At 37.5% G+C, this 27,633-nt stretch overlaps 1 long non-coding RNA gene and 2 pseudogenes across 4 annotated transcripts; 1 reads left to right on the top strand and 2 right to left on the bottom strand.

The window, feature by feature from the left end:
• Nucleotides 1–410: 410 nt before the first annotated feature.
• On the top strand, nt 411–26,363 carry LOC111091491. 4 transcript variants are annotated; one of them, XR_005375502.1, is made up of 7 exons: nt 411–4,235; nt 5,068–5,142; nt 21,274–21,326; nt 21,993–22,092; nt 24,399–25,348; nt 25,474–25,580; nt 26,238–26,363. It is a non-coding gene; the product is annotated as an uncharacterized LOC111091491 (long non-coding RNA). The 4 variants fall into 4 exon arrangements; XR_005375501.1 differs by lacking the exon at nt 21,993–22,092; XR_005375503.1 differs by lacking the exon at nt 21,993–22,092 and having other exon boundaries at nt 5,071–5,142.
• Nucleotides 17,363–18,309, bottom strand: LOC100684219 (annotated as a pseudogene).
• Nucleotides 23,586–24,128, bottom strand: LOC111091490 (annotated as a pseudogene).
• Nucleotides 26,364–27,633: the final 1,270 nt, after the last annotated feature.

Genomic DNA, 27,633 nt, shown 5'->3' on the forward strand with positions numbered 1-27,633 from the left:
CTTTCCCTATATTGCAATGAGGGAAACATAGAATTGATCTGTGCATAAAAGAGAAGCATATAAAAGATGATATAAATACATTAAAGGAAAAAATGAATTAATTTTGAGTGAAAAGTAGGAAGGTTTCATAGAGTTGGCTTTTTTTTTTTTTTTTTTTTTTTTTATAGAGTTGGCTCTTAAAGGATTTATAGGACTTCTCCATGGAAAGGATTGAAGAAAAAAGGGCATTCTACGTGGAGGATCCACCAGCGTGGATAAAGGTGAAGAGGTGTGATTTTTTTTTTGTATGATGGGAATGAGGGGATGTTGGATGTAGTGGAATTCAAAACTACATAAGTGGGAATTAGTGGGAATGTGATTGAAACAGGCCTACATCTTAAAAAGAATCTTTACAAATACATTAAGGATTTTTAATTTTATAGACAATGAGGAAACAATGAAGATTTCTAAGCAGCATCTGCATTTAGGAATTTTTACTTAGACTTTCTCTCTGAAATGTTACTTTTATTAAATTATAGTGCCCTCTTTCAGAATCCCAAAACTCACAGGTGGAGGCTATAAAAAAAATTCTATAAACTACTTCCTTAAGGACAACATTCTGGCAGTGGATTTGTGGATCATAATTTAGCCCAGGTTTGTTACATTTTCTGATAAATCATCACCTGAGAGATTGATCTGTGAGAAACCAAGAATCACAAAAGTCAGTCTAGTCTATTAATGTAGTCTAGAAACATTTCATTAATGCCAAAGCAAATTCAGAATCTGTCTCTCATTTAATGCATTGAAAAGAAGCCAACTTACACAGTACCACATTGTTATTGCTCCTTGCTTCATGATAAGAAAAGAGGTATTATGTCAATATATTGGCAATGGAAAACTACATGTCATATGATTGCCTTGCAAACTGTTCTCCCTTATTTTTATTTTTTTAGAGAAATATCTTACAACAAACTGACATTAATAATAAATATGAAAGTCAAGAGGTTCTACTCACATTACATCTCTAGTAAAATAATTTTTATGCCAAATACACTTCATAATATCATGTCATGAGAAAATTCTTTCATCTTTTCTTGTGGAGTCAATAGTCATTGTTTCGATTTTATAATAAAAAGACTCAATACATAATGGCTTGCATATTTTACTTAAAATCACAAAGATGAATGAATTTAAAAAAACTGTAAACATCACATTTTTCTTAAGGAGAGGCAAACAAAAAGTTAAAACAATCACAATACGTTTCCATAATGAAAACAAAGTGATAGCAAGGAAATCCTAGAACAGAAAACAAGTTCAGTGACAGATATTAGGCAAACTGTATTTATTATACTAGTAGAAAGAAAAAAACTTACATATTAATAGAAAAAGACACTATTGCATTAAAAAACAGATCAACTACATGCAACAGATGAGACATCTGAAAATAGGGATGTAGAAATGTCAAAAATAAAGGGATGGATGGGTAGGAGTACCTGGGTGGCCAATGTTGGTTAAGCATCTGACTCTTGATCTCAACTCAGGACTTGATCTCAGGATTGTGAGTTCAAGCCCCATGTTGGAGCCTACTTAAAAAAGGCTGAAGAAAGGATGGATAAAGACATATCTGAAAAATATAGATAATAAAATTAATAGGAATAAAAACTAAGGTTTAAATATTAAAAAGAATTTGAATTTACATAATACATTATTACATGATACAAATAGACAATTTATAATAACAGTCATTACTGGGAAAGAGGACATAGCTGTGTGGTAGCATAAATGGCTTAATTGTCAAATCAGATTCACATGAATCATATATCTTTCTAATACTCAATTTTCCTAATAAATGATAAGATACAGCAAACACAAGGCACAGGCAAACATTCTTCCTTGGGAGAAGTTTGATGCTGTCAGACTCAATACCCAATTAAATTCCTTCTCATTATCCTACATTCTGATTTCAGAGTTAATCTGGAGTGTTTTTTGAGAAATGTGTGTGGAGATATTGTTTTGTTTATGGTACTTCTCAATTTTATATCTCATTCTCCAGACAGCGGTGCTCCCACAATTCTGTATGTATTTAAAATTAAGCAACAGAGGCAATCCAGGCATGTTAGTTTTCTATTGCTGCCACAACAAATTACCACACAGATGTCAGTTTCAAACAATACAAATGTATTATGTTACAGTTTCTCTGGGTCAGAAGTCAGAGGGTCTTACAAGGTTAAAATCAAGGTGTCAGATAGATAGATTCCTCTCTTAAGGCTCTAAGGAAGAATCTCTCCCAGGCAGAGGAAGAAACAGGCTCCCCGCAAGGAGCCCAATGTGGGACCCAATCCGGGATCCCAGGATCACGCCCTGAGCCACAGGCAGATGCTCAACCACTAAGCCACTCAGGCGTCCCAAGGTCCCCATTTCTTTGCTGGATGTCAGGTAGGGGAGTCCCTTAGCAACTAAAGGCAACTCTCCAGTCATCACACACAGCCTCCATGTTGCAGAACTCTAGCAATGATTTTTCTCACACTTACAGAATCAGCCTAACTTTCCCTTCTGTTGCATCATTTCTACCTTCTTCTGTTGCATCTCATGCCATCTACAAAAAGTTCTGTTTTTAAGGTCTCTTATGACTAGATTGGGCCCACCTAGCTAATCCAGGATAATTGCCTGATTTTAAGTTCCATAACCTTAATTACGCATGCAGAGTCTTTTTTCTCATGTATCAATAACCAAGACAGATTCCAGACATTGAGTCATGGACATCTTCGGAGAGCCGTTATTTGACCTACCACAACAAGTATATCCACTTAAAATTGTTTCATAGATAAGAACTTTGTTATCTTTTCACTAGTATTAGCATTACTATCTGAATCAGATATGATTATTAGCATGCATACAGAAGACTGGCCTGGATCATTCTTCCTTCCTGAACATCCCTGAGAGAAGAAAGAAAGGAATTTTGGCCTGCTGTTGACCTTTCTTATTTTCCCAAACTGGCATAGTACTTCAGGTGAAAAACAATATTCAATCAAAATATATAAAGCACAATTACCAGAAATTCATAGAATTAATACCTTTAAATATGTAATAAGGGTGAGCAATTTATGCTTATTTAAAGCTTCATTAGTAAAAGACTATACTTGTCTTTGAAGAGTGTATCAAACATTTATAAACATTACCAAATGTGACACAATGAAGAAAAACTCAACAAATCCTAAAAAATAGAAGTAGTAGATTCCAGTTGAATAAAAATGAAGAAAAAGGGAAGAATTACGTAAATATGAAAGAGGAGGAAAAGAAGAGATATTTGTTAATCATTTCCTATGTGCCAGGAACAGTTTTAAGTACACTTTCATCCTCTAAAACCCAGTAAGGTAGGGACTGTTATTTTTTTGTTGACGTATGATTAACATACAGTGTTGTATCAGTTCCAGGTGTACAATATAATGATTTAATAATTCTATAGTCTTGCTCATAATAAGTGTACTCTTGGTTCCCTTTATTTCACCCTCCCCCCATACTCTCCTCTGTTATTTTGCAGTTAAGGAGACCAAATACAGGGGTATTAAGTGAAATGCTCAAGTGAAATTCACAAGCGGGAAGTGGCATCAAAGTAAAGTGACTCAGAGTTTGTCTTTATTTTTTGTAAGATTTTATTTATTTACTCATGAGAGACATAGAGAGAGGGAGAGAGAGAAAGAGAGAGGCAGAGACACAGGCAGAGGGAGAAGGAATCTCCATGCAGGGAGCCTGATGTGGGACTCGATCCTGGGACTCCAGGATCATGCCCTGAGCCGAAGGCAGGCACTAAACCACTGAGCCACCCAGGGATCCCCTCAGAATTTGTCTTTTTAACCGCCACACTATGGTTAGCCTGAAAAAAAATCTAGAAATTAATAATAATATAAATTAGAATTTAAAAAATGTTTTGGTTTGAATGTTTATGCCCCTCAAATTCATATGCCAAAGCTCTAACCCCCAATGTAGCTATATTTGGAGATGAGGCCTTTAAGGAAAAAATTAAGTTTAAATGAAGTTATAAGAGTGGGTCCTGATTTAATAGAATTAGTGTCCTCATAAGAAGAGACACCAGAGAGCTCCCTTGTTCTCTTGTTCTCTCCACATGTACCACACACACCAAGGAAAAATCATAGAAGCACAAGAGATAAGGTGGCCATCTGCCACCCAAGGTGAGAGCCTTCACCAGATACCAGTCCTGCTGGTACATTGATCTTCAGTTTCCAATCTCCAGAACAGTAAGAAAATTAATTTTTGTTGTTTTGGCCACTCAGTCTGTGGTATTTTGTTAGTAATCTAAGCAAACTAATATATACCACTACTTGGATATTTTAAAACTCTATAAATAGTTTTTGTATTATAAGAAACCAAAACCAAAAGTACAGAACATATTGAAAGTAATAAAATTAAAATATAGCTTAATAAAAATGTGTAAGATAGAACCTTCATGAAAAGATGTTCTTTTGGCCATTGAATCTATATTTCTTCTGGCGATTGCCATCATTTTCATATTTTCAGCCAAGGACTTCTGAGGAAATTGTCCTCTACCATGACCCCAGATTTGGGCCCTACTTTATTTATTTATTTATTTATTTAGAAATGTCAGGTTTTTTTTTTAATTTGTTTATTGGAGTTCAATTTGCCAACATATAGCATAACACCCATGCTCATCCCATCAAGTGCCCCCCTCAGTGCCTGTCACCCAGTCACCCCAACCCCCCACTCACCTCCCTTTCCACTACCCCTTGTTCATTTCCCAGAGTTAGGAGTCTCTCATGTTCTGTCACCCTCACTGATATTTTCACTGTGGTTTTGATTTGTATTTCCCTGATGGCCAATGATGCAGAACATTTTCTCATGTGCTTATTGGCCATGTCTATGTCTTCCTCTGTGAAATTTTGGTTCGTGTCCTTTGCCCATTTCATGATTGGATTGTTTGTTTCTTTGCTGTTGAGTTTAAGAAGTTCTTTATAGATCTTGGAGACTAGCCCTTTATCTGATAGGTCATTTGCAAATATCTGGCCCTAGTCAATTTAAACCCATCCATGCTTTGTGTTCTCTTGGCCACAGCAGTTGTTTCAAGGATGTATATATGACCCAGTCAAGAAACCTAAGACCAAGAAGACTTTGGCTGAAACTCATGAGGTAAAAGCACACATTATTTCCTACAGGACTTGAGTGAAGTGGATATAGAGTTGGTGTGACATATGCCACCACTGGCAGAATAAGAAAGTCCACATAAAGAAGTGAGCCAGAGAAGCAACAAAGAAAGGCTAGGTTCTCTGGGAAGATTTTGAGTTCAGTCAGAATCCTTTGATGCAACACCACCCTTGAGACTTAACAGTTACATAAGCCAAAAGACTAACTTTTTGCTTAAAACACTTGCGGTTGGATTTTCTGTCACATTAATACTAAAGAGCTCTAAATAATATAAAACTGAAGTTGTGCTCAGGGAAAATTCTATGACTTTTTGACAAACTATTATGTCATCAGACCTTTCATTCGGCCTTGGTTAAAAGTAAAGTAAAAAACAGAAGTCAGGGGTGTTAGTGAAAGGAAGAGAAATGGTCCAGTATATGTTGGAGAATGCAATTCACACAAGCAACTCCCTTTGGTAAAATGGATGAAAACCTGAGTGAAGTTGATATAGTCCCTTTGGTCTTGAAAAATAAATATATATTTTTATTCAGAAGTCTAAACGTTATGCTAATTATTATTGCTAAGTAATCATGCACAATATATACATTCTGAAGATACAACTATTATTTATGTAATTCTTCACCCACAGGCAAAAGGTAAAGGTGACCTCAAAACCATAGCTAAAATTGAATCAAATATATAAACCAAAATCAAACAAATGATTTTACATTATGAGGAAATTTTTTTTTTTAAATCTGAATGAGTTCCCCAAAGCCTTGGTTTGATTGCCTTAGGGAATGTTCCATGGCAAGACATCCTAAGAGTTTTAAGAACATTAACTCAGAAATATAAAACTCTGACATAAGAAATGCTATTTCAGAGCAAGATTTTGGGTGAATATTTTAAATGTAGACTTTGTAGAAATAACAGTAAGATGAGGAAATACATTTACACTCATCATTCCCTATTTTAACTTTTGATAGGCTACAAAATAGAATAGGCCTTCACTGAGAAGTGCTAAATGTTCTTGGAATATTATCAATGTCTACAGCTCTATTCGTCAGTTATTTTGTACATTAGGCATTTGCTAATTTCAAGTGTAAAGACATATGCTTAAAATTATAACAAGATGAATAAATACTCAAAACTAGGCTCATCTGACATTATTCTTAAATTTATTTTTTAATTTGAAGACCATTTTCAAGATATCCATCTTCATGTTGTACTGTCTCTCTCTCTCTCTTTTTTTTGCTTTAGGCAATCTCCATGTTAAGCAACTCTGAGCATATAAATTTAACTGAAAAAAGTTTCTTACATTCCCCAAAATTGCTGAAAATTGAAACTGCAGATTTTGATATACATTTGCAAAGAAACTCATTTTTTATTATGAGCTGAAAAAGCTTGTCTCCTGAATGCTTGAGGCCACTCAGTCAACCAGCTTGCATAATTCAAATACTTGGAAACCCACAAATAATCTAAGGCCAAACTCCCAACTGCAGAAAATAGCACAGGAAAATCCTTTTTTGCATATTTCCAATACCATATGTTGAATTGCATTTTCTCCTGGTGGAGAACATTTTAACTCTGATGAATTTGTAATTTTATCCAACTAATTAGTGTTTGTTGGGTTGTTTTTTTTTAACAATGCTGCCCTTTCTTTTAAGAGGAAGAAAATTTCTGCATCTTCTTGCAGTGATTATCACTTTTACTTTTATGTGTAATTGTTATGGGGGAAGGAATTTAAAGCAGGCAACTAATCAATGTTCATGAAATAGGGATTGAAAAGGGTGGTGCCAAAACTGCTTTAGCCATAGAATCAGAATCCACAAGTTGGTGAAATATTTTCTATTTGACACTTTGGTTGTGCATGGGCTCAAGTCTGTTTCAAAGTTAGTCCAACTCCGGGAGTTTGAATGTGGGGACAAATCAGGGGAGGAGTTGTTTTTCTTTTTCAACTTCTCCTCTATTCTGTCAGTCAATCTGAATTTTAATACATCCCTTGAAAACGAGTTTCTGGGGTTTCTGCTGTTGCATTTCTATTCTCTCAGCAAAGCCAGTGCTGAGTACCTGCATTGTGGAAAGGGCACAATAGACAGGGTGCATCTGCCTACTTCCTGGTTGGGTCTACTGAAAACAGCAGCTAAAACCATTCTGGTTAGTTAATGGCTCTACATCAGTTCTTCAAAATGCATTGACATCACACTGACTAGGCAACAAGCTTCCCTGAATGGTCTCCCTTTTCCTGACCTTGTCTTCTCTGGGGAGTGATGGGCAGGGAGAAGCGGCTGCTACTCTATCCAAGGCATAGTATCCTCATCCTCTGTGCCCTACCTTTCTTCATCAAAATTTGTTCTCAGGAAAAATTCATTATGAATCACTTAGGTGTATCCCTGTGTAATCTCCTTTTAAAAAAAATTATTGGAGTACAATTTGCCAACATATAGCATAACACTCATGCTCATCTGGTCAAGTGTCCCCCCCCCCCCCGCCCCCAGCGCCCATCACCCAGTCAGTCCAACCCCCCACCCACCTCCCTTTCCACCACATCTTGTTCATTTCCCAGAGTTAGGAGTCTCTCATGTCCTGTCACCCTCACTGATATTTCCCACTCATTTCCTCTCCTTCCCCTTTATTCCCTTTAACTAATTTTTATATTCCCCAAATGAATGAGACCATATAATGTTTGTCCTTCTCCGACTGACTTACTTCACTCAGCATAATACCCTCCAGTTCCATCCACGTCAAAGCAAATGGTGGGTATTTGTCGTTTCTAATGGCTGAGTAATATTCCATTGTATACATAGACCACATCTTCTTTATCCATTCATCTTTCGATGGACACCGAGGCTCCTTCCACAGTTTGGCTATTGTGGACATTGGTACTATAAACATCGGGGTGCAGGTGTCCCGGCGTTTCACTGCATCTGTATCTTTGGGGTAAATCCCCAGCAGTGCAATTGCTGGGTCATAGGGCAGGTCTATTTTTTAAGTCTTTGAGGAACCTCCACACAGTTTTCCAGAGTGGCTGCACTAGTTCACATTCCCACCAACAGTGCAGGGGGGTTCCCTGTTCTCCACATCCTCTCCAACATTTGTTGTTTACTGTCATGTTAATTTTCACCATTCTCACTGGTGTGAGGTGGTATTTCACTGTGGTTTTGATTTGTATTTCCCTGATGGCCAGTGATGCGGAGCATTTTCTCATGTGCTTGTTGGCCATGTCTATGTCTTCCTCTGTGAGATTTCAGTTTGTGTCCTTTGCCCATTTCATGATTGGAGATTGTTTGTTTCTTTACTGTTGAGTTTAATAAGTTCTTTATAGATCTTGGATACTAGCCCTATATCTTATATGTCATTTGCAAATATCTTCTCCCATTCTGTAGATTGTCTTTTAGTTTTGTTGACTGTTTCTTTTGCTGTGCAAAAGCTTTTTATCTTGATGAAGTCCCAACAATTCATTTTTGCTTTTGTTTCCCTTGCCTTCATAGATGTATCTTGCAAGAAGTTGCTGTGGCCAAGTCCAAAAAGGGTGTTGCCTGTGTTCTCTAGGATTTTGATGGATTCTTGTCTTAAATTTATATCTTTCATCCATTTTGAGTTTATCTTTGTGTATGGTGTAAGAGAATGGTCTAGTTTCATTCTTCTGCATGTGCTTAATGTGCTTAATTTTCCCAGCACCATTTACTGAAGAGACTGTTCTTTTTCCAGTGGATACTCTTTCCTGATTTGTCAAATATTAATTGACCATAGAGTTGAGGGGTCATTTATGGCTTCTCTTCTGTTCCATTGGTCTATGTGTCTGTTTTTGTGCCAGTACCACACTGTTTTGATGATCACAGCTTCGTAGTACAAAACCTGAAATCTGGCATTGCAATGCCCCCAGCTATGGTTTTCTTTTTTAATATTCCTCAGGCTATTCGGGATCTTTACTGATTCCACACAAATCTTGAGATGATTTGTTCCAACTCTCTGAAGAAAGTCCATGGTATTTTGAAAGGGATTGCATTAAATGTATAAATTTCCCTGGGTAGCATTGACGTTTTCACAATATTAATTCTTCCAATCCATGAGCATGGAATATTTTTCCATCTCTTTGTGTCTTCCTCAATTTCTTTCAGAAGTGTTCTGTGGTTTTTAGGGTATAGATCCTTTTCCTTTTTGGTTAGGTTTATTCCTAGGTATTTTATGCTTTTGGGTGTAATTGTAAATGGGATTGACTCCTTAATTTCTCTTTCTTCAGTCTCATTGTTAGTGTATAGAAATACCACTGACTTCTGGGCATTGATTTTGTATCCTGCCACACTGCCAAATTGCTGTATGAGTTCCAGCAATCTTGGGGTAGAGTCTTTTGGGTTTTCTATGTACAATATCATGCCATCTGCGAAGAGGGATAGTTTGGCTTCTTCTTTGCCAATTTGAATGTCTTTTATTTCTTTTTGTTGCCTGATTGCTGAGGCTAGGACTTCTAGTACTATGTTGAATAGCAGTGGTGAGAGTGGACATCTCTGTCGTGTTCCTGATCTTAGAGAAAAGGCTCCTAGTGTTTCCCCATTTAGAATGATATTTGCTGTGGGCTTTTCAAAAATGGTTTTTAAGATGCTGAGGAATGTTCCCTCTATCCCTACACTTGGAAGAGTTTTGATCAGGAATGGATGCTGTATTTTGTCAAATGCTTTCTCTGCATCTATTGAGAGGATCCTATGGTTCTTGTTTTTTCTCTTGTTGATATGATCTATCACATTGATTGCTTTACGAGTGTTGAACCAGCCTTGCATCCTGGGGATAAACCCCACTTGGTCATGGTGAATAATCTTCTTAATGTACTGTTGGATCCTATTGGCTAGTATCTTGTTGAGAATTTTTGCATCTGTGTCCATCAGGGATATTGGTCTATCATTCTCCTTTTTGGTGGGGTCTTTGTCTGGTTTTGGAGTTAAGGTGATGCTGGCCTCATAGAATGAGTTTGGAAGTATTCCATCCCTTTCTATCTTTCAGAACAGCTTTAGTAGAATAGATATTGTTTCTTCTTTAAACGTTTGATAGAATACCCCTGGGAAGCCATCTGGCCCTGGACTTTTGTGTCTTGGGAGGTTTTGAAGACTGCTTCAATTTCCTCCCTGGTTATTGGCCTGTTCAGGTTTTCTATTTCTTCCTGTTCCAGTTTTGGTAGTTTGTGGTTTTCCAGAAATGCATCCATTTCTTCTAGATTGTGTAATTTATTGGCATATAGCTGCTCATAATATGTTTTTAAAATCGTTTGTATTTCCTTAGTGTTGGTGGTGATCTCTCCTTTTTCATTCATGATTATACTAATTAGAGTCTTTTCTCTTTTGTTTTTAATAAGGCTGGCTAATGGTTATCTACCTTATTATTTCTTTCAAAGAAAAAACTCCTGGTTTTGTTGATCTGTTCTACAGTTCTTCTGGTCTCTAATTCATTGAGTTCTGCTCGAATCTTCATTAACTCTCTTCTGCTGGGTATAGCCTTTATTTGCTGTTCCTTCTCCAGTTCCTTTAGGTACAAAGTTAGCTTGTGTATTTGAGTTTTTTCCAGTTTTTTGAGGGATGCTTGTATTGTGGTGTATTTCCCTCTCAGGACTGCTTTTGCTGTATCCCAAAGATTTTGAATGGTTGTATCTTAATTTTCATTAGTTTTCATGAATCTTTTTAATCCTTCTCTAATTTCCTGGTTGACCCTTTCATCTTTAAGCAGAGTGGTCTTTAACCTCCATGTGTTTGAGTTTCTTCCAAATTTCTTCTTGTGATTGAGTTCTAGTTTCAAAGCATTATGGTCTGAAAATATGCAGGGGACAATTCCAATCTTTTGGTATGATTAAGACCTGATTTGTGACCCTATTATATGTGGTCTATTCTGGAGAAAGTTCCACATGCACTTGAGAAGAATGTGTATTCAGTTGTGTTTGGATGCAAAGTTCTGTAAATATCTGTGATATCCATCTGATCCAGTGTATCATTTAAAGTTCTTGTTTCTTTGGAGATGTTGTGCCTAGAAGACCTGTTATTTGTAGAAAGTGCCGTGTTCAAGTCTCCCAGTATAACTGTATTATTATCTAAGTATGTCTTAACTTTGGTTATTAATTGATTGATATACTTGGCAGCTCCCACATTAGGGGCATAAATATTCATGATTGTTAGGTCCTCTTGTTGGATAGATCCTTTAAGGATGATATAGTGTCCCTCTTCATCTCTTACTACAGTCTTTGAGATAAACTTTAATTGATCTGGTATGAGGATTGCTACCCCAGCTTTCTTTTGAGGACCAATTTGAATGGTAAATGGTTCTCCAACCTTTCATTTTTAGGCTGTAGGTGTCCTTAAGTCTCAAATGAGTCTCTTGTAGACAGCAAATAGATGGGTCTTGCTTTTTTATCCAATCTGAAACCTTGCACCTTTTGATGGGATCATTAAGCCCATTCACATTCAGAGTTACTATTGAAAGATATTAATTTAGTGTCATCATAATACCCATTCAGTCCCTGTTTTTGTGGGTTATCTTTGGGTGTCCTCTTTCTTTTACAGAGTCCCCCTTAATATTTCTTGCAGAGCTGGTTTGGTGGTCACATATTCTTTCAGTTTCTGCCTATCTTGGAAGCTCTTTGTCTCTCCTTCCATTTTGAATGAGAGCCTTGCTGGATAAAGTATTCTTGGGTGCATGTTCTTCTCATTTAGGACCCTGAATATATCCTGCCAGCCATATCTGGCCTGCCAGGTCTCTGTGGAGAGGTCTGCTGTTAATCTAATATTTCTCCCCGTATAAGTTAGAAATCTCTTGTCACTTGCTGCTTTAAGGATTTTCTCTTTATCTTTGGAATTTGCAAGTTTCACTATTAGATGTCGAGGTGTTGAATGGTTTTCATTGATTTTAGGGGGAGGTCTCTCTATCTCCTGGATCTGAATGCCTGTTTCCCTCCTTGAGTTAGGGAAGTTCTCAGCTATGTTTTGCTCAAATACACTTTCTGGACCTCTGTCCCATTTGGCACCCTCTGGAACCCCAATGAAATGTAGATTTTTTTCCTTCTTAGGCTGTCATTTATTTACCTTAACCTCTCCTCGTGGTCTTTTAATTGTTTTTCTTTTCTTTCCTCAGCTCCCTTCATTGCCATCAACTTGTCCTCTATGTCACTCACTCTTTCTTCTACCTCATTAACCCTCGCTGTTAGGACCTCCTGTTTGGATAGCATCTCATTTAATTGTTTTTTAATTTTTGCAAATCAGATCTAAACTCTGCAGTCATGAAGTCTTTTGAATCCTTTATGCTTTTTTCCAGAGCCACCAGTAGCTTTATAATTGTGCTCCTGAATTGGCTTTTTGACATCGAATTGTAATCCAAATTCTGTAACTCTGTGGGAGAGAGTACTGTTTCTGATTCTTTTTTTTTTTGTGGTGAGTTCTTCTTTCTAGTCATTTTGCTCAGTGCAGAGTGGCTAAAAACAAGTTGTACCAGAAAAAGGAAGAAAAAAGAAGAGAAAAAAAAAAAAGGAGGGGTATCCTCTGGTTCTATATATTGTAAACCCCTTGACTTCCCCTGGAGCTTTCCAGTGCTGCTGGGTCAAGAACTTGCTCTTCCCCTGTCCTTCTAACTGGTCTTCTGGGGGAGGGGCCTGCTATGCTAGTTCTCAGGTGTGTGTACCCGGGGGAGCTGCCCCGTCCCATGCCAGGTGCTCAGCTCAGTGGGAGCTGTTTACCCTAGAGGCCTCTGTTCCCTGGTGGCCCGCTCCATCCCAGGCACAGGATGACAGCAGGAGGAACAACCACACTGGCGGTGGCCAGCTCTCCAGCCCTGGAGTCAGCTCCCGCAGTAATTACCTCAGCTCCCAGTCCGCGCTGGCCTGGATGCTCATGGGGGCCGGGGAAGCTGACCTGCACAGCTGGGGGACACCTGGGGAAGGCGTCCTTGCTGTCCTGGGCCCTCCCAGCCTCTGCCTGTCCCTGGGGGATCCCAGGCTGTGTCCCCCGGCACCCTGGGATATGGGGCCTGCACTGTTGGAATCGTGTTCCGGGCCATAGCCCTCTCTGTGCGGAGCCGGTGCCTGAGCTTCTCCCGAGGCCCCACCGGGTGTGCACTCCAGCTCTTTCCTGTGCTCAGCCTGAGAGGTGGGGAGACTTCCCCTTATTGACCCTGGGAACCTGGGGGCTCCACTGCCCCTCCTGGGATCCTGCCCGAGTTCCCTGAGAACATCTTTCCCTCCGGGAAGAATCCGGTGCAGATTTTTAAAAGTTCCTGCTTCTCCGCGGCTGGGTTTTCCTGTTCTGGAGGCTCTTGCCACCTGGCCTTAGCCGGCTCTTTGCAGGGGCTCCTCCCCACTTGATTTTTTTCTTTTCTTTTTTTCCGCCTTCTTACCTTGTTAGAAGCACAAACTCTTCTCTCTGTAGCATTCCAGCTGTTCTCTCTTTAAATCTCAGGCCGAATTTGTAGGTTTTCAGGATTATTTTAAAGTTATCTAGGTAATTTGGTGGGGACAGGTGTCTTGGGGACCCTACTCTTCTGCCATCTTGCCGCGCCCCCTCTCTTATATCTAAGCTTTCGGATGGAAGGGCCTAGTCTCTTGTGAAAGGAACATCAGAAAGTGATGGGGAAATTTCCTCAGAAAAAGGCTATTCAAACTCTTCTTGGTGTCCTTGTAATCATTTCTGGGCACAAAATCTACTAAACTGGATTAAGGCTTGCAGCAGCAGGCATATCATAATATTTGCAATGACATCTATTGAGGATCAAAAATAGTATGTACACATGGTACACTACATATGCTCCACTTCATCTAATTTAATCCTCACAGTCATCCTCATTTTATAAGTGAGGAAATTTATAGGTGAATTCTTAATCCATAAATTCTATGTTTAACATTCTGTCATTTAAAAAAATGGGAACAGAGTCTAAGAAGCTTTTAGTCTAAATTGACATGGGTTTCTTACTGAAACTCAAATGTCAGTCATTTATCATTTTGATGCTGCCTTTTCTCTTATTAAATGGTCCCATTCCCCTTGCAGAAAGAATGGAAGTCAATTTTGACTTTGTGTATTAAGCAAGTCAGATTATTTTCCAGCCTCCAAATTTGTTATTTTCCTCCATCAACCTGCAGTAACTTTCCTGTTTGCGTAAGGAAACCATGGCTCAAAGAATCTAAGTCACTTGCTCACATGGTTCTTCTGGTCAATGTAGCAATAAGAGCTTACCTGCTGACTCCAAAGCCTGGGCTGTAACCATGACCACCAATTAGCCTTGTGTCCCTTCCAGAAAATCTATGTGCCTTCCCAGGTTGAAATATGAGAAATTTCTAGACTCAAGAAAGAAAGAAAAAAAAAGAAAAAGAAAAAGAAGAAAAGGAACCGAAGGGAAGAAAGGGGAGGTACAGGGAGGGAAGGAAGAAATTCCCAGACTCTACTGGTCTTTTAAGGTTTGTTTGGTTTGGTTTTGTTTATCTGTTTTGTCCCAAATGAATTCATCTGGCTTTTTGTTTTGTTTTGTTTTTTACATGGGTTAATACATGGAACAAACCTAAACTCCAGTGAAGAAATCTGCACAAATGTCCATGCAATCATCTCTTGCCATGGTACATTGCTGTCTTTTCCCATAGCTTTTTAACAATATTTGGTAAAGATTTAATGACTATATCCTTGGCAAGAGATCCATCCAAAGTTTATTTTAAAAAATGAAATTGAATGTTGGCCTAGAAGGTAGGATAGGTTTAAAAAAGAAAGAAAGAAAGAAACTGGTAAAATGAGCTGCATAAAAGGGTATAGATAAAATCTCTCCCGGGACGTGGGTTCCTTTATAAATAAAACAAACATAATAACTTTAAAGAGCCTTGACACTGATAAATTTCTGTTTCCTCCTGGGATATCCCCAGGGTATCCACAGCCCGTTGCCCACAGCAAATACCCACATTCCTCTCAAACTCCCCGTTGCACTTGCATGCCCCAGCAGAGTTCCAGCCCACTTTTAGAAGACCACAATGTCCGCATTGGGCAGATCAATGAGCTACTTTTCACAACTGCCTAAAAGTAGTACCTAACTTTGCATGTGTTCATTCACTTCTTACTTGTCTCAGAAAAAGGATTATTCTCATATTTACTTAAGTTTAATCTCTTTTTGTACTTTCTTCTTTTTTTGTTAATCTTTTTGATGAATGTTTATTGAGTATCTTTTATATGTATTATGCTGGTTTGGGTCTCAAGCTATGGCAGGTATCCTGTGTCTGGCAGAAAAGTGGTTTCTTTAGCCTGAAATATTGAATGAAAATGTTCTGTAATCTCTAAAGTACAATATTATTGTGACATCAGCAGGAACATTTTTATTCTTTTTTCTATCTTTTCTTGTTCTCTCCCTGCATTTCTTCTTTTCTCTTTCTTTCTTTTCTTTTTTATATTTCATTATAGACATTATAAAACATATACAAATGGAGACAGGATCATAAAAGCAACCTTTAGAACCATTATCACTCAACTTCAACTTCAGCACTTATCAGCTCATAGCCAATCTTTTTTTTTTTTCTGTATCCTAGACCCAGTTCCCCATTTCCAAATTGTTTTGAAGCATATCCAGAACACCAATCACATAGTTCCATTTATGGGTAATCTGGTGTCTATCCCCAAATGAAAAAACTTAAACCATTGTTATCACTTAAAAAAAATTGCCATGTCTTGTCATGAAATATTTAGGTAGTGATCAAATTTCCCATGGTCTCTTAAACATTTTTTTCATTTGTATGCTTGAATCAGGATCCAAACAAGGTTTGCACATTGAAATGTATCCTTTATGTCTCTCTTTTTACTTATAGTTTCCTTCCATCTTTTTTTTGTTCCTCCCTCCCCTTATAGTTTACTTTTGAAAAACTATAGAGTTTCCACAGTCTGGATTTTGCTGATTTTATCTACAAAGTGTATTTTATAATATGTTCTTCTATCTGCCACATTTTCCCAAAAATTGGGTTAGTTGCATATAAAGTCTTGATTTGATTTCACTTTTTCTTTTTTTCTGGCAAAATTACTGCATAGAGGATGTGTATTCCTCAGGAAGAGGCTATATTTTGTGTCTCTCCTTATGTGATGTCAGAGGCCATTGATGACCAATGACTAGATCTCTAAAAATGGCAAAATAGTATTATTCTATCTTATTTTGTATATTTATTAGCTGGAATAGGTTCATGAAGAGAAATTTTCCTATCAACAACTATTTATTTGGTTTCCAAGTGATATGCTTCACCAGTTATCAAAATAATTAGTCATATCCCTGGATACACCGATGACAACCAAGCAGCGTTGTTTTTGAAGGACAGGGAGTCAGGCTTATTGAGGTAAAATTTACATACAGTAAAGTTCACACCTTTAATCATACAGTTCCATGAATTTTGACAAATGCATATAGTTATGCAATCACCTCTGCAATGAAAATATGAAACATTTCCATCATCCAAAAAATTCCCTGTTGTAGGGCATACCTGTTATAGTCAATACCTTCCCATCCTCAGCCTTTGGCAACTACTAATTTGTTTTCCATTTACATATTTTGCCTTTTCCAGAATGTCATATAAATGGAATCATATCCTATGCAGCCTTATGTGTCTATTTTCTTTTATTTAATGCAATTCATTTGAAATTCATCCATGTTGTATATATCAGTCTGTTCTGTTTATTCCTGAATAGTATTCCATTCTATGATGTATCTGAGTTTATTCATTCACCAGGGAAGGAACTTGAATTATTTCCAATTTTCCATAAACATTCATGTGCAAGTTTTTGGATGATCACAGTTTTTCATTTCTTTTGGATAAATACCTAGGAGTGAGGTTGCTGGGAATTATGGTGAATACATGCATAACTTTAGAAGAAACTGCCAACCTATTTTCTAAAGTAGCTATAACATTTTTTTTTTCAAGTTCACAAGAGAACTCTTTATTATTTCAGGCAAGAGGTCTGGATGAAAGGGTTACCATTCCTGGTAGCCAAAATCCAGGTGTTAGTGGCACTATTTCAACTTTGTGGATTCAACTTAGTCAGAAAAGGGTGCCAGGGTCCTACGTTCCCGAGCTGGACAAGAAGAAGGGCAAAACTGGAAGAGACTCTAACCTACTGATACTGCTGTTGAGACCCAACACCTCACGGGCCCGTCAGCAGGTCACAGACCCACCACCGAGGGGCAGAGGCCACACTACGCTACTTACGGGAGGAGGGACATGGGGCACCTGGGCGGACAGGCACCAACAGCTTCAGAACTCCTCAGTTAATGGATAATCCTTGTGGGAGGCACAGCTCACCAAGGCACAGACCCTCCAGTTCTGGTTGTAGCTGAGTAAGGTGGTCATGTCCACGGTGCTCAGCTCAAAGTCAAAGACCTGAAGGTTCTCAGCAATGCGTTCGGGTGTTATGGACTTGGGAATCATGACCAAATTCCTCTGCATGGGGAACCGGATCAGAACCCGGGCTGTAGTTTTATTGTGCTTGGCTGCGATCGCTTTGATCCGGGGATGCTCCAACAGGGAAGGGTCCTCAGGCTTGGCCCAGGCCTGTCGGGGGAGCCAAGGGGACTATAAGCAGTCACCACTATGCCTTTGGCTTGGCAGTACTGGATTAACTTCTCCTGAGTGAGGTATGTGTGGCACTCGATCTGGTTAACAGCAGGCTTATATTGTAAGCCAGGTTTGTTTAAGATCTCAATTTGGAGATGGTTGAAGTTGGAGACTCCGAAGGCTTTCACCAGCCCTTCATCCACCAGCTGTTCCATGGCCTCTCACGTGTCCACAAAACTGGTGTCACTGGGAATCACATTGCCTTCCCCATCCAGTTGGAAATACTCCTTCCCGGCCTTGAAGCCCGTGGGCCAGTGAATAAGGTAGAGGTCCAGGTAGTGGAGCTTCAGGTCTCTGAGCGTCTTCTAGCAGGCCCCCTTCACCATGCTCTTCTTGTGGTGTGTGCACCACAGCTTGCTGACGATGAAGAGGTCCTCTCGCTTCACCACCTGCCCCTTGAGCTTCTTCTGGATGGCCAAGCCCACTTCATTCTCATTCTGGTACACGTGAGCCCAGTCGATGTGGCGGTTCCCAAGGTCGATTGCGAGCTTCACAGCATTGGTCACTTTGCCGGGAGGGGACTTCCAGGTGCCCAGCCCCAAGATGGGCATCTTGGCGCCGTTACAGAGCACGAGGTGGCTGGCCATGTCCGCTAAGCTCCACAGACCGCGCCCGAGGACCAAGTAACTGTAACATTTTATATTCACACCAATAGTGTGTGAGACTCCTATCTGTTCTGCATCTTCATCAGCACTATGTAATGTTAGATGTTTCTATTTTTTTCCAATTGGTATGTAAGGATATCTCATTAGGGTTTTAATTTGCATTTCTCTAATGACTGAGTGTATTGAGTATTATTTTTAATGTGCTTATTAACCATATGTGTATTGTTTTTTGTAAAATGCCTGTTTATAGACTTGGCCATTCTTTATTGTGTCTTGTTGTTGTTCATTTTCTTTTTTAAAATAAGATTTTAATTATTTATTCATGAGAGACACAGAGAGAGAGAGAGAGAGGCAGAGACACAGGCAGAAGGAGAAGCAGGCTCCATGCAAGGAGCCTGACATGGGACTCGATCCTGGGTCTCCAGTATCACACCCCGGTCTGAAGGTGGTGCTAAACTGCTGAGCCCCGCGGGCTGTCCTGTTGTTCATTTTCTTATTGAGTTTCAGAGTTACCTATATATTCTGCAGCCTTATCAATTTGAGTTGTACAAATATTTTCTCTTTATCTGGGGCTTGCCTTTTTTACTTTCTTGGCAGTATCTTTTGATGAGTAGATTTTTCCCCTTTGATGAAGGCTAATTTTTTTTTCTTTCATGGATAATGCTTTTGCTGTTGTATCTAATAAATCTTTATCTTAGTTAGATACACAGAGATTTTTCTCCTTTTCTTCTACGATATTTATAATTTTAAAGTTTTAAACCTAGGTTTATGATACTTCATATTTTATGGTAACTTTTAATATGGTATGTGATACATGCAGAAGAATGAAACTAGACCACTCTCTTTCACCATACACAAAGATAAACTCAAAATGGATGAAAGATCTAAATGTGAGACAAGATTCCATCAAAATCCTAGAGGAGAACACAGGCAACACCCTTTTTGAACTCAGCCACAGTAACTTCTTGCAAGATACATCCACGAAGGCAAAAGAAACAAAAGCAAAAATGAACTATTGGGACTTCATCAAGATAAGAAGCTTTTGCACAGCAAAAGAAACAGTCAACAAAACTAAAAGACAACCTACAGAATGGGAGAATATATTTACAAATGACGTATCAGATAAAGGACTAGTATCCAAGATCTATAAAGAACTTATTAAACTCAACAGCAAAGAAACAAACAATCCAATCATGAAATGGGCAAAAGACATGAACAGAAATTTCACAAAGACATAGACACGGACAACAAGCACATGAGAAAATGCTCCGCATCACTGGCCATCAGGGAAATACAAATCAAAACCACAATGAGATACCACATCACACCAGTGAGAATGGGGAAAATTAACAAGGCAGGAAACCACAAATGTTGGAGAGGATGTGGAGAAAGGAGAACCCTCTTGCACTGTTGGTGGAAATGTGAACTGGTGCAGTCACTCTGGAAAACTGTGTGGAGGTTCCTCAAAGAGTTAAAAATAGACCTGCCCTACGACCCAGCAATTGCACTGCTGGGGATTTACCCCAAAGATTCAGATGCAATAAAACGCCAGGACACCTGCACCCTGATGTTTCTAGCAGCAATGTCCACAATAGCCAAACTGTGGAAGGAGCCTCGGTGTCCATCGAAAGATGAATGGATAAAGAAGATGTGGTCTATGTATACAATGGAATATTCCTCAGCCATTAGAAACGACAAATACCCACCATTTGCTTCAATGTGGATGGAACTGGAGGGTATTATGCTGAGTGAAGTAAGTCAATCGGAGAAGGACAGTGTATGTTCTCATTCATTTGGGGAATATAAATAATAGTGAAAGGGAATATAAGGGAAGGGAGAAGAAATGTGTGGGAAATATCAGAAAGAGAGACAGAACATAAAGACTCCTAACTCTGAGAAACGAACTAGGGGTGGTGGAAGGGAAGGAGGGCAGGGGGTGGGGGTGAATGGGTGATGGGCACTGAGGGGGGCACTTGACGGGATGAGCACTGGGTGTTATTCTGTGTGTTGGTAAATTGAACACCAATAAAAAATAAATTTATTTAAAAAATAAAAATAAAAAAATAAAAAATAAAAATCCAGCTCGTCCAAAAAATATATATATATGGTATGTGATAAAGGTCAAGGTTCATTTTTTGCATATGGTTGTCCAATTTTTCCAGCACCATTTGTTGAAAGTTTAATGATACACTTGATTTTATTCTATTCCATCACCACCATGACCTTATTCCACATATTAACTTATAATTATTTTACATTTACTTTTTTATTATTATTCAATTGCTTATGAGTTACAACAAAACTCTTCAAAAATTTTATATATATTCCCTGTCACCATTTCCTCTTTTACTATTGTTTCCTAAATATAGAATAGTCAACTACCATAGATGATTTTTGAAAACAGTCACCTCTCTGATAGTACTAAGTTCCTTAAAGGTATATCATATATAGTGTACATCCCAATCTGGGAACCCTATGCAATATTTTACACAATATTCAGAAAAATATGGTACATAAAAAATTGTGAAAGAATACATAAAAAATTACAGCTTAACATAGTTATTATCATGAAAATATAGTAAAATATAAATGTTGAGATGTCAGTTGATGGAGTCCAGAAGTATGTACACATTTTTTCATATTTGAGTTGAAAATTTCCTTTTAAATCAGTACTTTACTAGGAGAAAAATAACTTCCTGTGTGAGTATACATGAAGTAAAAGTACTATGAGCACTTATAAATAATGATCTGGTTAGGTATAGTATTTCATGTCTGTCACTTCTTGATAATAGATATTCTCATTTCTCAAAGAAAAGCTATCAAAATATTTTTTATCAATTTCTCAAAAATATTTCTTGCCCAGTTTTATTTCAAAACTAAGTTCCTACAATAAATTCTCTAGCACAGCATAAACTCAACGACTAATCAATCCTTGTTATTTTTCAGATTAAATGTGTACATGTGAAAGCAGCTCTTCTGAAAACCTCCAATGTAACAAGGTAAAATTGGATATTTTATACTCATTTTTACTTATTTTAAACAAATTTGTATGTATATTATTATCAATTTCAAAGACTTCTTACTCTTCCATATAATTAGCAACTACAATATTCCATGAAACTTGGAATGTTTTAATTGTGGTTTTCTGGCAAAACTACAAGACCAGAAGGGATCCTTATGGTATGATAACTTTTAAATAATGGTCTCTTAGTATGACTTAATATGATTTGTTACTCTACAGTAAGTACTATAAAATTCTCTGACATTTATTTAAATTAAATAACCATTGCATTTCCCTATTCAAATATCATATATCCTCATCTCATAGGTCTTTAGATATATTGTTAACAGTTTTGTGGCAGTGTATCACTTAAATGTGATAAAGGGTATCTAATAAACCATATGAAATAAAACAAAAAAAGAAAGAAAATTTTATTCTAAGTATTTATTTTAGTGTCTGAGTATTTTTCAATCAAAATTTAGAGAGTACTGCCCCAAAATGCTTTTCGTTTGTTTCTAAAATAGATCTCCATATATGTAATTTATCTCACAATGACACAAACATAATTTCCATGAATTAAGCTCCAAACTGTATCATTTAACGACATTTAAACTAAAACACTCATTTTTATTGCTCTCATTTCATTGTCATCACACAAAATCAGAACATTGTAGAGACCAATGTACCAGACACAACAATGACATTGGGGTGATTGCAATCTCATTGGGCTGAGAAAATGGACCTAAAACATACAGCAAGAAAAGGTAATAATTCATGGTAAACCTTAAGACAGCCATCATTTCTAAAGAGGAAACTTGAAGAGATAACTCTCTTCTTAATGAATATTTCTCATTTTTAAGTTGAATTTCTGTAAATGTTGAATCCATACTATAGAAATCCCAGGAGAACTCAATTGTATCTTACCTACCCAGCTAACTACATTATTTGTCTATGGAGAATTCAACTAACCAGAGAAGGGAGTGGGGAAGAGCAAAATAATTCAAAAGAAGTACACTCACCATGAAAATTCTCTAGAGACTATAAATCCCTCAATAAATACATAACAAACTTATCTGGATTTATAAGACAGCTGCCAAGTAAGATTTGTCCTTTGTGTATCTTATAATCTAAACACTCCTACAATGGAAGTAACAGAAATATATTTATCTACTAATGTAGATTAAACAGAATACCTTTCTTTTGCTTCACTTAATTTAATCTTCACATTGTCCTTTATTACTTTATTATTACACGGTGTTCCTACTTTGGAGATGAAGAAAGTGGATGATAGACTTTAAGGGGATGAGCTAGAGAAAGAGACAGAGAGATAAAGATGCAGGGGTGGAGATGTAGATCCAGGTAAGATTAATCTAAAGGCATATTTTGGAAAGTGATAACGTGAAGAGAATACCAAATTTTTTTTCTTCTATGGCTACATGTTAATTGTATAAGCATATCTTCCAAGAAATGGAAATATTCCTTCAGTTCATAAATACAGTAATAGCCTCTACTAAGTTTAACTCATTAATTCAACTCATTAAGTTTATTCTTTTTTTTTTTGACGTATACTCCCGAACATTTTAATTCTAAAGAGCTTAGTACATGAAAAGCCCCATAGTTTCCAAATGCCCATCAAAAAGGGAATGAATAATCCGTCCCATCAGAGCTGGGAAAATTTTTTCTAAATGAGGTGGAGGGATGGAGGTTGACAACCATTCTCTTCCAAAAAGATAAACATTGGGCAGCCCGGGTGGCTCAGCGGTTTAGCGCCGACTTCAGTCCAGAGCGTGATCCCAGAGACCCGGGATCGAGTCCCATGTTGGGCTCCCTGCCTGGCGCCTGCTTCTCCCTCTGCCTCTGTCTCTCTGCCTCTGTCTCTGTCTCTGTATCTCTCTCTCTTTCTCTGTGTCTTTCATGAATAAATAAAATCTTAAAAAAAAAAAAGAATGACTTGCTAAAACTCTGAAAAAATGAAAGACTTCATACTTGTCATAGGTGGCCACTTCAGGAGAACATTCATGCACATGCCCAGGTGATAGTTTATTTCCACTTGTGCCTCTGTTAGCTCTGCAGCATCTTCATAGTTAGACCTTATCATCTTATGACCTCGCCTTTTCTTCCTGTTTTCTGGGATTTTGTATCCTAGAACCTCCTTTTTGTTGACAGAACAATTCATCACAAACACTGCTCTATACTGTCTTGTATGATTCATGCCTTTGGCAATCAAGACATAGGGTGGTCATGCAGGCAAGGCAATTCAAGACAGCATCACTATACGGAACAGGCTGTTGTGGTGGATGTGGTCTCTGTGTTCCAAAACCATGGTAGCCTCTTCTTTGTGCATCAACCGAGGCCTGATCTCTGTTATCTTTTTCAGGATCACATAATAACTCATCATTTGTTGAAATCCTGTGTCATTTTTTTCTTTTTCTTCTTCATTACCTGTGCTGTTTTGTCTTCATCTTCAGAATCAGAATCAAAATATATATCATTATAGTACTTTGTCAGAGATGTTCCAACATTTCTAGTTCCTGAGGAAGACTCTGTTTCCAGAAAGGATAACTTGTCCTCCATTGTTTTTATGGTAGAATTTAATTCAGCTTCCATTTCTTTTTCAAATTCGTCTTCACTAGATGATTCACTTTCTCCAGTAAGACATTCTCTGATGAGTTTTCCGTTTTGGTCAGGAGTTCCATGTAAAAGCACATCCACTTCATCTTCAGAACTGCTTCAAAGCAGGTTCCTTGTCACCAGGCTCTTCCACTGTGTAAGGGTGGTACTCATCCTGGAGCCGGCTCATAGACCTACACTCTTAGACACTGACTACAAGCATCTGCACAGCATCCAAGTTTATTTTTAATAAACTTAATCCTCCTACTACCAATTCTATTTTAATTTTATGTTTGGTGGTATTTTTTCAAGTGGGTGGGATCAATAGAAGAGAAAAAAGGAACATTATTGTGGTTTGACTCACCAAAAAATGTAAGCTTTTGTGTTAAGTGACTTATGGTGAGAAAAATAATATGCACTCGAGCCAAAGGAAAATTAATTCATTCTTTTTTATTTTTAGATTCCAATGAATAAATGTAATTTCAGTAAAGAGAAGTTGAACAGTTGTGTTTAATAATTTATGGCTTGATAAGAAGTGAGAAGAGACCAAAAAAAAAAAAAAAAGTCACTGAACAAAGAAGCAGAAGAAAGTATAAAGAAAGAAGTGTTGAGACCCTGAGGTTTTCATAAGGACTATGAAGGTTCTGGTATAAATTGACTATTTAAATTTATTCTGTAGACCTTAACAGTCAAGAGACCAAATAGACCATAACATTATGTACCTAATCCTGTGCAAAGTGCTAGGGAATAAAGAAATGAGATATGGTTCATACCCTACTAGGCTACCATGTTCATAAATGATGATAATGCATGACATTCAATGAGTGAACCAATAAACTAAGTTCTACAAAACAGTTATTCCACGTTCAATGCTTTAAAAGGCTAAGGACATCAGGCTCAATGTTATTATTGGATTTCTTTCATCAAGTTGGAAAAGACATACTGGAAATGTATGTATATTCGTGTCTTGTTAAGGTGTCCAGGTCAATCTCCTCACTTAATAACCCATCAAGAAAACATTACTTTGTAAAACACTGAGCTATAACTTTCTGGCCTTAAAAATATCACAGGCTATGGGTAGAAATTTAGCTGTTTAAATTAGAAAATGACAGTTGTTTTGAATCAGAGATCAATACCGTGTTGTGAGGAGCTTTTTACTGTAATTTTTAAAAAGCTGTACCAGGTTACTTTTGCTTTTGCAAATGGTCATCTCTACAATCAACAGGGTGCATAAGATTTTATAACTGTTGAAACAGGAAAGCATCAGACAATGGGATACTATGCAATGTCACTGTTGTTGGAAACTCTGAAACAAGATGACAGAAGCTGTCATCCTTCTTGAGGACCAGTCTTTGAGACCTGGAGGTTTCAGGTCTTTGGAACAACTCAACTCACTCCTCTTTGACATTGGTATACACCAAATCCTATCTATTTCAACTATGAATTCCCCTCTTCGGTTAAAGTTGCTTCTTTTTCTTCCCTACTATTCTAAGAAGATTAAAAATATGTTTACTTTGTCTCTGCTGTGTGAACAGATGTACTCATTTGTATGGTGAAAAATCTTGGAACCTTTACTTCCAGACTAGAAAATACAGCTATTGTCAGGAAATCAGACATTGAGTAAATTTCCATGGAGACACAGGTAATCAGGAAATTGTATCATGTTTATAAATGGAGAGAATACTAATATGATAACTAGATTATGGAGTTATTATTACATGATAATTGTGGTATAGTATTGTGTTATACAGTAATACTCATGGAAATTTAAGTATAAACTGTCTATACTGTGCAAGAAAACAGGAGCACACCTGAATAGTGAGGTCATACCCTATACCAGCATCCTGAAAATGAAGCAGTTCTCCCAGGCAAGAACCCAAACCTGAAAGAGAAGGCCCAAGTAACAAAGAATAGCTTTGTCTTCTCTTAGTATTGACCAGGAAGCTGTCAAGATATTTTGAAAAAGTTCCTGAACAATATATATAATGTTGTCCTCCAAAAGTTGGAATTAATAAATGCAAACTTTTTTTGATCAAAATAGAGTGCCCTGGTCATGACTAAAGAGATGTTTCTTAGTCACTGCATATTTTTAGAGCATCTGCTAAAAGAATTAGCACAGCTGTCAATAATGAGAGAATTTGAGAACACGGATGATGAAAAATTATGCATGTGGAAGGGAAAAGACAAAACCTCATTGCTCTTTTCTTCCATGCTCTGAAGTAACCTTACCTATGTTTAGTGTTTGCATACAGAAAATATTTCATACATAATTTGTGTGCATGTCTCTTTTCCTCATCAGAATGTAAGTTTCTAGAAGACAGCCATGCAGAGTTCCTGGCACAGGGCCTCATACTTGGAAGACTCTCAGTAGCTGTTAATGAATGAATAAACAGTACCTGAAACTAAAGCATCTTCCTATTGATGGATGAAATTAAATCATATATTGACAAACTAGTGATTATTTGCATTACTACCATTGAGTTAAGGTAGAAAATAAATGTTATTGGGGTATAAGATTAATAATTACTAGAGATCTGATACTATAAAGAGAACTAACTTCCTGTTCCTAACTAACCTGTTTGTTGAAACTCCTTTAAGGTAGAAGAACTTGAATAGTTTAAGATCTCATTTAGGCCTTAAACTATTCCTTCAAATGCCACTATGTATCTTACTTTTCACTGTTATGGGCCTTTTTGGAATCACATATGTACTTCTAGTCAGTACTCCCCAAACACACAAGATACCAAACACCTAAAACAAGATGCTGATCTATTGTAGACAGAAAGGGCTGAAATGTCAAGAGATGTTGGAATCCTTATTTTCACGTGGATAAGTAATTATGTAGGAGTACTGGCAACAAGAGCAATTGACAGGAGACTTGGAATGTTATTAATTTTTGAAACTCATAAAACTTTTGGGAAAAATTCTCCAAGTCTCTCTTTGTAGGAAGGAAGAAAGAGACCAGAAGTTAGCAGAGAGCTTCTAGTCATTCTTAGTTAAGGCTGAGGAGAAGGCGAAAGATATTCCTGCAAGGCAAATGTTATGTTAGGCACTCCCACACTAGCAGAAAATGAATAGATAGTTTATATCTGAATAGCACATTACAGCTTAAAAAGTGCTATAAATGGTTCAGTCAGTTAAGCATTTGACTCTTGATTTTAGTTCATGTCGTGATCTCAGGGTCATGAAATCAAGTCCCAAGTTGGGTTCCCTGGAGTTATGGAGCCTGCTTAAAGTTCTCTCTCTGCTCCTCTCCCTATATTGTCCCCCGTCTTCGCTCACGCACACACACTCTCTCTCTCTCTCTAAAAAAAAAAAGAAAAAAAAAGAAACAGATAAGTTTTATCACATTTAACCACATGTATAATCAGAAAAGTCATTATAAACCCCAATTGGTAGATGAGAAACCAATTTTAAAGAAGCTAAGTAAATAAAGCTAAGTGATTGTCTAAGTAGCAAACTGGGACTACAACCCAGCTTTTTTATCCTAAAGTCAATATATATATTAAAAACACACAAACAAAACCAAAAACAAAATACCCTTTATCTTTCATGAAAAATTTTATTGACTAGTGGAGTCTATCTAGAGTTCTGTTTTAGAAAGGATTTGAAGCCAAGCCCTGACTCATTGGAAAAGACCACTGTGGTTGATTATTAATGTGTGCCCTGGACAAAAAATAAAGAGCAGAATGTCA

The sequence above is a fragment of the Canis lupus genome, chromosome 21, assembly GCF_011100685.1.
Source record: "Canis lupus familiaris isolate Mischka breed German Shepherd chromosome 21, alternate assembly UU_Cfam_GSD_1.0, whole genome shotgun sequence".
NCBI lineage: Eukaryota > Metazoa > Chordata > Mammalia > Carnivora > Canidae > Canis > Canis lupus.